Genomic DNA, 12507 nt, shown 5'->3' with positions numbered 1-12507 from the left:
GATACTTGGGAGATTGTTTATGTTCTGGACTAGGACTACTAGAATTCTTCCAAGCTTTTCTTTAATGAAGTTTATAGTCCTTGGTTTTAGTCCTAGATCCATGATCTACCTTGAGTTGTTTTTGTATATGGAGTGAGGTGTGGATCTTGCTTGAGTCTTCTGCAGATATTTTTCCAATTTTGCCAGCACCATTTGTTAAAAAGGCAAATTTCCAACTTTCTAAGAAAGCACTAGACCAACTTCCATAGTGGTTGTACTATTTTACATTCCTACCAGCAACAAGCTCTGATGGCCTAGTGACAAGAAGCTATGCTGCAATTGTGAAGGCATGTGGCTCGAATCTACCAGATAATGTGCAGGGCAAAGATCAGCAATCTCCTTCTGTGGGATTAACTGTCTCTGAAAACCCATTGGAAGATCAAGATGGGCTGTATCCTCCTGTGTGATTAAATGTCTCTGAAAACTTACTGAAGGGAGGGGAGCTTTGGGTCGGTTCCAACTCCACAATATACAACAACAATTCACAGTGAAGAATATTTCCTTCCCATCTCTCCACAACTTCACCAGCATTTGTTGTTTTCTGTCCTGTTGAACTTTGCTATTGTTGCTGGTGTGAGATGATATCTCATAGTAGTTTTGATTTGCATTTCTCTGATAGCTAGGAATTTTGAACATTTCTTCAAGTGTTTGTTTGCCATCTGAATGTCTTTGGTGAAATGTCTATTCATATCCTGTAACCATTTTGTGATTAATTGGTTTGTTTACTTTTTTCTAGTGGAGGTACTATAATAATCTTAGATATGAGTCCCTTAACAGATATGTCATTGTCAAATATTTTTTTCCCTCTCTGTGAGTTTCCTTTTTACCTTGTTGGAGAAGGGTTTTGATGTGCATAGGGATTTGGTTCTTCTTCCTTTTTTTTTTTTGGTATTTTAATGAACTGTCTTATTTATTTGGGAACTGGATGCAGACTCTCTAGCTTCTTCATGCTGAACAGGGGCGTTGATGTGAAGGGGGAAAGGGAGGACACTTTATCACCTTACTGGTGAACTTGGGTTAAGGCTGCTTGCCTTCTTGTTCTGTTAGAAGATATTTTCCTGTCATTTGCTCCCCTTTGGACTGCAAAGTGTTTTCCCAGGTGGGTCCAGTGGGGATGGCTGGTTGAATCCAGAGGCTCCATCCTCGTTTTCTTCTTTAGCTGGCAGTTATGTTTCCTTTTTGTCACTGGCACTGGGTTCAGGGTCAGGTCTGAAGTAAAACTCGGTGTTAAGGTTACCTATAGGAAAGGGAGCAAATCCAGAGAGAACAAACTTGTGAGTTACAAATAGAGGGGTTTGGGGGGTGTTGCTTTCAGATTTACTGGGGGAGAGGGTGGCGAAAAGTAGCCTAGATAAAATTCTCTGGATACCCTAGGCATTTTTTCCCACACCCAGGGGTCAGATGGCACTATCTGGGGACTGAGGAGCTCCCCCTGAGGGCCATGATGGCTCGCCCCGAGCCGAGGGCCAAAGACAGTCTGCCCCGGGCAGAGGGCCGTGACGGCTCGCCCCAAGCAGGGCAACACCCCCCATGCGCTGGCTGGTACACTCCCCCTCTAACTGGCCCCACCCCAATCTGGTCCCCTCGCCTGACCGAGGACTATGTGGCCAGGGACAGCATCTCTAATTCCAGCACCTCCACTTTTACCCACCCCCCCCATAAGTGGTCACACTATAATTTGAAGTAGGTGTCACTGCCCTCTCCCTTTATAAATGGCAAAGGGAACCTGAGAATTGTGAACAGGTTCCCCCCAGGTCTAAACAGCCTTTGGCAGAAGCCTTCAACAGATCAAAATATGTGGTGCATTTAGGATGTCGGTCCTCTTGGACATGCTGCCACTGTTAAGTGTCATCAAGTAGACAACTCACAGTGACTTTCAACAATCCATTGTATCGGTGATTATCTTCTCTGGCTGTCCAAGGAAACCCAAACCTGCAGGCGGCGGGGCACACATCCCTGTGTGGCCGGCCAGCAGGCGCGCACCGTCTCCCGTGCTTCATCTTGCATGTGGGCGGCTGGCGGGCTTCCCCTGCCACTGCCATCTTGGCTCCAAGGATTCTCGCCAGAACAAGTCCACTTTGCGGCAGTGTGGCGGCTCCACTGTACCAGTCTTGGGGAGGCCTGGTGCCTACTATTCATCTTGGGTGAGGGAATCCATAGGTTCTGGCTGTGGGAGCCTCATGGAGCTGCTGCAGCGGTGCGGCATGGTGTGGGCTCTGCAGGAGGGGGTTTGGAGCTGCGGGACTCACCCATTCCTCCTTGGGAATCCTTGAATTCCTGTTGTTGAGCCTCAAGCTTCACTGAAGAACAGTCATCAGCTGTTTAACTGTTCAATTATCAATAAATAGAAGTCTGTAGAAGGCCATAGTGGCCCTGTTCCAAGTCGTCTGCTGCTCCCGCAGCTCACCACGTTGTTTCCGCCTCCACCGCCATCTTGGATCGGTGGATTTGGTTCTTAGAAGGTCTCATTCATCTACTTTATTATCTCCTGGTTGTAGGTTTTCAATTATGTGTGGAAGTCTGGTCATGCTGTTGATTAGGACTTCTAGAGTTGTTAGCTTTTATCTGATGAATTTTATAGTCTTTGGCTTTATTCCTAGGTTCCTCATCCACCTTGAGTTGTTTTTTGTTTATGGTGTGGGGTGTGTGTCTTGCTTAAGTGTTTTGCAGATGGTTTTCAAATTTTGCCAACACCATTTGTTAAAAAGGTTGTAATTTCCCCACTTACCTGATTTTGTCTCCTTGTCAAAAATCATTTGATCATAGATGAGCTGATTTCTGGGTTGTCAATGAGCTGATTTCTGGGTTGTCTCTTCCATTGATTTGTGTGTCTTTTGTTGTACCAGTACTATGCTGTCTTGACCTCCACAGCTGTGTAGTAGGATTTGAGATGAGAGAGTGTGTTATCTCCTGCCTTGTTTCTCTTTTCCAGTAACACTTCGCTTATTCAGGATCTCTTTCTGTTCCAAATAAAATTGGAAATTGTGTTTTATATCTCATTTAAGAATAGAATTGGTATCTATATTGGGATTATATTGAAGGTAGGAAGTATTTAGCTAATGGTGGGTAGACCTATATGACCAGGAGAGAGTGCTCCTGGGAATGAGAATTAAAGGTCAGCATTAGTGTATACTCATTGTTTTTTGACGTTCTGGTTGTTTCTTTGCAGTGCTTAAAATTATAGGCTACGAGAAGTCTATAATAATAGTTTTTATTTTAATAAAAAATACTTTTGCTAGAATCCCAGTTCAGAAGAGACTTTGAAACTTGTATAATAATGTAAAGAAACTAAAACAAAGGGGAGAAATGCTGAAGACAGCAGAACAGCATATTTCAATGGGCAGCTCATGAAAACAAAGTATTATAACACAATGTGCCTAGAGTTGGAGTTAGAAAACCAAAAGGGAAAAACATGCTTACCATTTCTCAAACTGTAAGAACTGAAGAGCAAATTCAAGACTCTAGTTGCAATACTGTGGGCAAATTTTTTTTAAAAATATAAAACCAAATCCTTTAATTTTTCAAGTGTTTGAAAACACATATTTAAGGCAGCCTTGAAGACAAATACAAAATATACCAGTTTCCTTTTTTCCCCCACCCACGCTGTGCATAGTATTATTCTAGGTACACAAAGGGATCCTTAACCTTGGAGGGGTTACTTCAATTTCTGGAATTACAGTGTCTCCTTTTCCAGGGAGTAAAAAGAAATAAAATTGCCACTGCTTGCTATTGACCTACTCCAAACCTCTTTCTGGCTCATAGAAAAGTTCATTTGTAACCAGTTTAAGAAGGCCTAAGCCCAGCTGCTTCTCTAAATATAAGAAAGAAAAACTCTATGTTATAAAAAGCCCAAAAACAGAACAAAACACTTTGCACACAGGAGCTGTCCGCTTCTAGTAAGTATTAAACATTTTAAAAAATTGAGCTGCTTAAGCAGTTTTCTTCCCCCAATAGTACCTTTTCTTGATGTAGGCAAACCAGCTATCTTTTTATATTGCTTCTTTTTTCTTAAATACTGCATCTTGAAGACAAGTCATTTCCCAGATGAGTGATCAAAATGTGTAAACAAACAAACAAACAAAAGCTGTAATGGTGATTACCTTGATGAAGTGAAAAATAAAAAAGCAGCTGACACTAAGGTAGCTATTCCAAATATATGTGTTTCAACAGTTTATTTTATAAAAATGTATCCATAGTCCAAAATATCTTTGTTTTATAAATCTTTTGAGGGAGCTCTGGTGGCTTAATGGCAAGAAGCAGCACTGCAATCCTAGAGGCTCACGGTTTGAATCCACCAGATGCTCTGCTGGAGAAGGAGAGACAAAGACAATCTCCTCCTGTACCAGTCAGATCCTATTTGACGGTACACACACACAAAATAATAAAAGAAAAAATCTTTCGGCAAAAAAAAATTTTAAAATTACAAAGAAACTTTGCAGTTCAACCTAACAAAAGTGATATCTAGAAAATATTCTACATTGTTAGGTCTGTATTAAAAAGTTTTGATGCTAAAGCATTCTTAAGGCACAGTGCTCTGGAAGACAAGTGACATCTACTGACATTGTGTTATACATGAAGCATTCCTGGCTCCAAATGATAGGCACAGGCAGTCCTCCTGATGTGATGCATGGGCTGTGACAAAAACTCAGATCAGACATATGCCCCCAAGGCTGCATGAAACTCTGTGAGACACTGTACCAGCTGCTGGGACTTGGGCCTCTTCTACGGATCTAAGACCCAGCAATAGGCTATCACAGCAAAAAGTTCATCAGGGTAACCATCTTTCAGATAGGTGGCCATCTCAAAGTATGTCCACATACGGCATTTGTCCCAGGGTCATAAGCTTCGACAGTGTCACTCTGAAGGCCCACACATCACTAGCACTGGAAAACTCATTATTAACTAGACTTTGAAGAGCCATCCACTGAACTGGCTTGTTTTCATTGTTCTCCAAACAGTGAGTGATAGCCCATGGGGAACAAGTCTCTGGAAAGACATTATATGTGATCTTGATTTGAAGTGTATCATCAATGACACAGTTCCTCGCAGGCAGATCTTTGTGGATGACTTCCCTTCTAGCCAGATAGCTCTTTCCATAAGCAATCTGAATGGCCATGTGTACCAGGTGTTGTTGGGAAATTGCCTGAGGATTATTTGTTTCTTCTAATTTGCACTGCAGTAAGAACAATTCCAGATTTCCCAAATTCAACTGGAATCTCTCAGGTGGATCTCCCCAAAGCAACATCACCAGGAGCTTTTCTCCTTCTTCAATATACACATTCGCATTAGGAAGAATATTCTGTGATGAAGACCTCTTAGCTTATACCTTTCGGTGGGCACCGTTGTCATGTGAACTTCAAAAGCTTGATCTTTGACTCTTCACAAATGCTTGTTTTTTTTTTATTTGGAACTTTTCCCATCTTTTAAAATTCCATGGAAAATACATTCAAAAGTACCTTCATGGAGAACATCTTTTAGGGTTATCTGCTCCCTGGATATAGCTATATCCTTCACCTTGGCTTTGGCCTCCAAAAGAGTGACACTTTTCAGGTCGTTCTTTTCAAACTGCAAAGTAGGATAGACAACCTGAGGAGCTGCATTGTTGGACATGTCAGCTCACAGATACTGAGTTTTCTGGGTGAATGGCAGGGACAGCCTCTGGAAACTATTCTGGCATAGACACTGTCATCTTGTTCAACCCTTTTTGTACTATGAAGGTGCAAAACAACTCATATTATTACTATAAAAAATATTACTGCACAGCAAACCCCTACACTGACATAAAACACGAGTAGAAGTGGTAGGAGCTGCATGCACAAGATCATAAAAAGTTCTAGTGTTTTTGTGCAATGCTAAAGTTTCCACTTTTTTTTGTAGCACATTTTCCTTCATTTAAAATCTAAGATTGTAAATTTTTTTAAAGAATTTACTGTCAAATTGAGCTGCAAGAGTATCATCACCTTATAATCTACTTTGCCAGTGCAGGAGAGTCAACCTGAAACACTGATAAAGTATGTGGAACTTCCCCCCTGAATAAAAATGTTGACCAGGGGCATACCCATAACCACACAATTATCTATTTTAAATCTGCGCTTATATTCAACCTTGAACTTTGTATGCCAAGTTAAATGCACGTTATTTGTCTACTAACAGGTAAAAGGATAGCATATAATGGCTAATAAGGTTGTTTCTCACATAATAAAGTTCTGCCTCAAGACCAGTCAGCCATCGCACCTTGTCCTCGTTCAGGTAGAGGTTCACGCTGAGCCCCTCGGCCTGGAGCACAAGCCATAGAGGCAGTGGCGGGCCCCTCAGGCCACCACGGGGTCTCCAGGAGGCTGAGGCGGCAGTGGCAAATTGTTAAAAAAAAATAAAGGCACAGTGCTCTGGAAGACAAGTGGCATCTACTGACATTGTGTTATACATGAAGCATTCCTGGCTCCAAATGATAGGCACGGGCAATCCTCCTGATGTGATGCAAGGGCTGTGACAAGAACTCAGATCAGACATATGCCCCCAAGGCTGCATGAAACTCTGTGAGACACTGTACCTGAGGGGGTGGCTTCTCAGCTCATCACACCTCCAGCCCCTGTAGCAGCTGGCCACCACTTCAGACTGCCAGCTGTGGGCAAAATCTTGAATGCTATAGGAAGATGGAAAAAAGAAGATGGAAGCCTTTCTGCTGGAGAACACTACTCAGGAAGCATCCCTAAAGTGTTTATTACCACCACCATCATGTCAGAGTCTCCTAAAGAGCCACAACAGCTGTGGAAACAATTCGTGGGAGGGCTGACCTTTAAAACAACAGATCATAGTCTGAGGAGCCATTTTGAGCAATGAGGGACACTCATGGACTGTGTGGTAATGAGAGATCCAAATACTAAGCACTCCAGAGACTTTGAGTTTGTTACATACTCAGCAGTTTTAAGAGGTAGGTGCTGCCATGAATGCAAGGCTCCACAAGGTGAATGGAAGGGTCATGGAACCTAAGAGGGCTATATTAAGAGAAGATTCTCAAAGACACTTAGCTGTGAAAAAGATTTTTGTTGGTGGAATTAAAGAAGATACTGAAGAACATCACTTACAAGATTATTTTGAGCAGTATGGAAAAGTTGAAGTGACTGAAATCATGACTGACCAAGACAGTGGCAAGAACAGTCTTGGAAAGAACAGTTGCTTTTGTAACTTTTGGTGACCATGATTCTGTAGATAAAATCATAATTCAGAAATACCATATGGTCAATACAATACAATATTGTGAATACATACAAGTGTGAAGTATGGAAAGCCCTGTCAAAGTGAGAGAAGGCCAGTGCCTTTTGCAGCCAAAGAGGTCGAAGTGGTTCTGGAAATTCTGGTGGTAGTCAAGGAGGAAATTTCAGTGGACAAGGTGGCTTTGGTGGCAGCCATGGTGGTGGAGGATATGGATGCAGTGGAGAGGGTAATGATGGATTTGATAAATATGGAAACAACTTTGGAGGTAGTGGAAACTACAATGATTTTGGCAATTACAACAATCAATCTTCAAATTTTGGGTCTATAAACGGAAGAAACTTTGGAGGCAGAAGCCCTGGCCCTTATGGTGGTGGAGGTCAATATTTTGCCAAACCACAGTAAAACCAAGGTGGCTATGAAAGTTAAAGCGGTAGCAGTAGCTACAGCAATAACAAGCATATTTAATAATTTGCTGGAAACAAAGCTTAGCAGGAGAGGAGAGCAAGAGAAATGACAGGGAAGCTACAAGTTACAACAGATTTGTGAACTCAGGCAAAAACAATGGTGGCAGGGCCTAGCTGCTACAAAGAAGATGTTTTAAATAATACTCATGTATGGACAAAAAAACCTTGAGGGCTGTATTTGTGACTAATTCTATAACAGGTTATTTTAGTTTCTGTTTGGGGCAAAGTGTAAAACATTCCAAAGCCAAAAGTTGGTTTTAGTGGTTTTTTTACATTCTATCTTCATACCTTTTCTTTCTTTTTTTTAAAATTTATTTTTAATTTCAATGAAAATTTACAGAGACTTTGGGTTTCCATTTATTCATTGTTGCAATTTTCTCCCCTCCCAACCCTCCCCCCTAGTACACTACCCTCTTTGGAAAGTAAAAGAAAAATTATTTCATTGTTTTACAAACCCTCCCTCAGGTCCACTCCACTATGCAGCCTTCGTTCTGGACTCCTGTCATGACAAAAATACCTAATCACATATCCATTTTTAACAGTTCTCTCCCTCATCTGTTTCAATGCAGTATACATTATTGAACCATCTTTCGCAGTCTCTCCCCAACCCCAATGTCAGTCCTGTTTTACAACAGTGGAACCATGCAGTATTTGTCATTTTGTGACTGAGATACTTCACTGAGCATAATGTCCTCCAGAGTCACCCATTTTGAATAATATTGCATGAGTTCCTTGTTTTTCAGTGCAGCATAGTATTCCATTGTGAGAATATACCAGAGCTTCTCTATCCATTCGTTTGTTGTTGGACACTTAGATTGTTTCCAACTCCTTGCTATTGTGAACAGAGCTGCAATAAACATGGGTGTGCATATATCGGCTTGGATGTCAGTTATGGTCTCTTTGGGGTATATTCCCAGTAGTGGAATTGCCGGGTTAAATGGTATTGTTATTTGCAACTTTTTGAGACAGTGCCATACCATCTTCCACAGTGGTTGCACCATTTTACACTCCCACCAATAAGGGTTCCAGTTTCTCCATAACCTCGCCATAATTTGTTGTTTGCTGTTCTGTTAAATTGTGCTATTCTTAGTGGTGTGAGATGATATCTCATAGTTGTTTTAACCAAAAGGGTATTAATGTAGTCTTTTTTTTTTGTTTTTGCAGCCGTGCTGTTGATTACTAAATGTAATAATAGTCTGATCATGATATTGAATAAATGTCTTTTGAAGATGTACTGTGTAAAATTAGTCTACTCTGAAGCCGTTTTGGTAACAGTGTTGAAGTTTAGAATTCCTTCAGGGTGATGTCAGGTTCCATTCAAAATTTACATTAGAAGATTGCTTGGGGACAGAGAAAACATTTTCTACAGAAACTTTGGTGTAGTTAAACCGACAGTTAATGTGTTGTGACCTGGAGTTCACCATTAAAATGGTCACCCAAGCAGTTAAAAGCATGTATTTGAGATGCAGAACACACCCTTTTGGATCCTTCTTCACTGTGGGTGCTGGCTGCAAATTCAGAGCTCATCTTGAACAGGTGACTCCACCTTTTATTCTCAACCACCCCTCTGGCACCTCTAGCACCCGCCAACAGCCAGTAGATACAGAGCAAACCCTTTTGGTCTCCGCTTAGCTGCAGGCCTGAGGGCCATAGGCCCTTGGGCCAAGGGAGGGACAAACCAACACTCAGGATCCAGCAAGACATTTCTTTTGCCTGGGCATCATCCTGCTGTGCCAGCCATGCACTCTAACTTGAAGGCTCAAGCAATCAGCAGTTACAGAAATGCAGTCCTGGAGCAGAGGACATAGACAAAGTCCTCCTGGACTGTCAGAGAGAGTGGCAAAAAGAGCTGGGGAATCTGGCTGCACCACTCCACAGACCACGGAGGACAACAGACTTCAGGTGAGAGTGCTATAGTCAGAAAATGCAAGCCATCCACCCCAGAAAAATTAGCTACAGGATCAAAGAGAAAGGAACAGAAGCAGTTGGCCACCCAGTCCCAGCTAATTTTTTCACAGGACTAGAAAGGTAGGCGCAGGGTAAGTTGTCCTTCCCTAGTAGTGTATTGAGCTCCCCAATTGAAACAAGTCTTCCCTTGAGCCCAAGGATCAGAGAGAAATTCAGACAGAGTGGGCTACCCTTCCCTATTCTAGAGCAGTGAGCTACCAACCCAAAACATCAGACTAAGGTCATGCCAAGAAAAAACTAACACAGCAATGACACAGAAGAAGCAGACTACTTCACACCCTACACAGAACCAAAGCAAGAAGCCAAAAAAAGTGATCAGAACACAGAATCAATTAATTTCCTGAAGCTAGAAAGTCTGATGGAATTTTCTGGTACAGAGTTAAAAAAAATAATGATTGGATATTTTTAATGGGTGAAAGACAAACTTAAAGAATTACAGAATTTCACAAGCAAAAGCCAAGAAGAAATTAAATGTAAGACAATGCAGATAAAACAAACAAGGGATTTGAAGCTCTGGAAAAACAAGGAACTGCAATCCAGAATATGAGGACCAGTGTCACAGATGCTGTCAACATGTTGGAGGGACATATGAACAGAGTTGAGAAAATGGAGCACAAAACCAGCAAAATAGAAGATAAAGCTCTCAGCACTGATCAGCTAGAACATAAAGAAGAATAAAAAAGGAAAGCCTAAAAAAATAATGTGGGACACCATCAAGAGAAATAACATGCACATAACTGGAATCACAGAATAGGAAAAAGCCAAAAAAATGGTACCAAGGAAATTGTAGAAGAGTTACTAGAAGAAAGTTTTCCAGGCATAATGAAGAGTGAGAGAATACAAGAAGCTGAGTGAACCCCATGTAGAATAGATCCTAAAAGAAAAATACCAAGATTATTTGACAATAGTCAAATTTACCAGAACCAAAGAGAAGGAGAAAATTCTGAAAGCAGCTAGAGAAAAATGAAGCATAACCTATAAGGGAGAGCAGATAAGATGAAGTGTGGATTTCTCAGTAGAAACCATGTGAGCAAGAAGACAGTGGAAGGACATTTATCGAACACTCAAAGAACACAACTGTCAACCAAGAATACTGTACCCAGAAAAACTGTCCAGCAAATATGATAGAGAGACCAAGATATTCTAAGAAAAGAAGAAACTAAGGGAGTTTGTAAACAAAACACCAGCATTGCAGGAAATACTGAAGGAAGTCCTTTTTACACAGATGCCACAGAAAGCAGGATAGATCAAAGTAACCAGAAACAACACCAAAAAGAACTCAACAAAGTAATAGGAATAAAATCTTGCGCTCAGTGATTATACTGGATGTGAATGGTGTAAATGCAGAAGTGAAGAGAAAAAGAGGAGCAGATTGGATAAAAAAGCAAAAGCCATTAATATACTGTCTATAAGAAAGACACCTGAAAAGTGAAGATAAAGATTAAAAATCAAAGGGTGGAAAAAAATACACTAAGCAAATGGCAATCAGGAAAAAGCAAGAGAAACAATATTATTCTCTGATAAAATAAATTTCAATGTAAAAACCATCCCAAAGGATAAGGAAGGTCAGTGTCAATAGAACAAGAGGACATAACCATAATAAGTATCTATGCGTCAAATGATAGAGCTGTAAAATATACAAAGTAAACATTAACATAAATGAAACAAAGAAATAGATAACATCACAGTAGTCATAGGAGAATTTAATACATCACTCTCAAGAAAAGACAGAACTACCAGGAAGAAAATCAACAGAGATGCTGAAGATTTAAACAATCTAATCAACCAATTCAGTCTCATAGATCTATACAAGCTAATGTATACCAAAAAAGCTCAGTATATGTTCTTCTTCACGGTACATTCTCCAGAACAGGTAATTTTTCTTTTTTAGGTCACAAAGCAAGCCTCAATAAATTAAAAAACCATAGAAAATATACAAAGCATTTTCTCAGACCACAATGTTACAAAATTAGAAATTAATAACAAGAGGCTACATGAGAAAAAATCCCCCATACATTAGGAAGCTGAACAGCACCATGCTTGAACATGCATGGATAGTAGAAGAAATAAAATATGAAATAAAAAAGTGTCTTGAAAAACAACTATAAGATATCAGCTCACCCCAGTAAGAATAGCAAAATTTAACAGAACAGCAAACAACAAATGCTGGTGAGGTAGTGGAGTAACTGGAACCCCTATTTACTGTTAGTGGGAGTGTAAAATGGTGCAACTACTCTGGAAGGCAGAATGGCACTTTCTCAAAAATTTGCAAATAGAAATACCATTTGACCCAGCAATTCCACTACAGGGAATATATCCTAAAGGAACCATAACTGCCACCCAAGTAGATATATGCTCACTCATTTTTATTGCCGCTTTGTTCACAATGGCAAAGAGTTTGAAACAGCCTAAGTGTCCATCACCAAAGAATGGAAAGAGAACGGAATACTACACTGCATTGAAAAACAAGGAACTCATGAAATATACACAGTGGGTGACCCTGGAGGACATTATGCTGAGTGAAATATCTTAGTAACAAAAGGACAAAAACTGCTTAGTGCCACTGTTGTAAAACGGGACTGACATCAGGGTTGGGGGGAGACTGAGAAAGATGGGATAAATTATGTATACTGCATTGAAACAGATGAGAGAGAGAGAGAACTGTTTAAAAGGGATATATGATTAGGTATTATTGTAATTATTAGGTTGTTGTTATGTGCCATCGAGTCATTTCCGACTCATAGCGACCCTATGCACAACAGCTCTAAACCCTGCTCTATCCTGCGCCAACCGCACCGCCTCTGACACACCCATCCCGATT

At 40.7% G+C, this 12507-nt stretch overlaps 2 pseudogenes; one reads left to right on the top strand and one right to left on the bottom strand.

The window, feature by feature from the left end:
• Positions 1-4689: 4689 nt before the first annotated feature.
• On the bottom strand, positions 4690-6773 carry LOC102874248 (annotated as a pseudogene).
• A 1-nt stretch (position 6774) lies between these two features.
• LOC102873845 lies at positions 6775-7719 on the top strand (annotated as a pseudogene).
• The last annotated feature ends 4788 nt before the right edge of the window (positions 7720-12507 follow it).

Source organism: Elephantulus edwardii, unplaced genomic scaffold (assembly GCF_000299155.1).
Source record: "Elephantulus edwardii isolate Elephantulus edwardi_28Jun2011 unplaced genomic scaffold, EleEdw1.0 scaffold00178, whole genome shotgun sequence".
Lineage (NCBI taxonomy): Eukaryota > Metazoa > Chordata > Mammalia > Macroscelidea > Macroscelididae > Elephantulus > Elephantulus edwardii.
The sequence above is the reverse complement of the archived record's forward strand: the minus strand, read 5'-3'. Positions and strand labels throughout refer to the sequence as shown.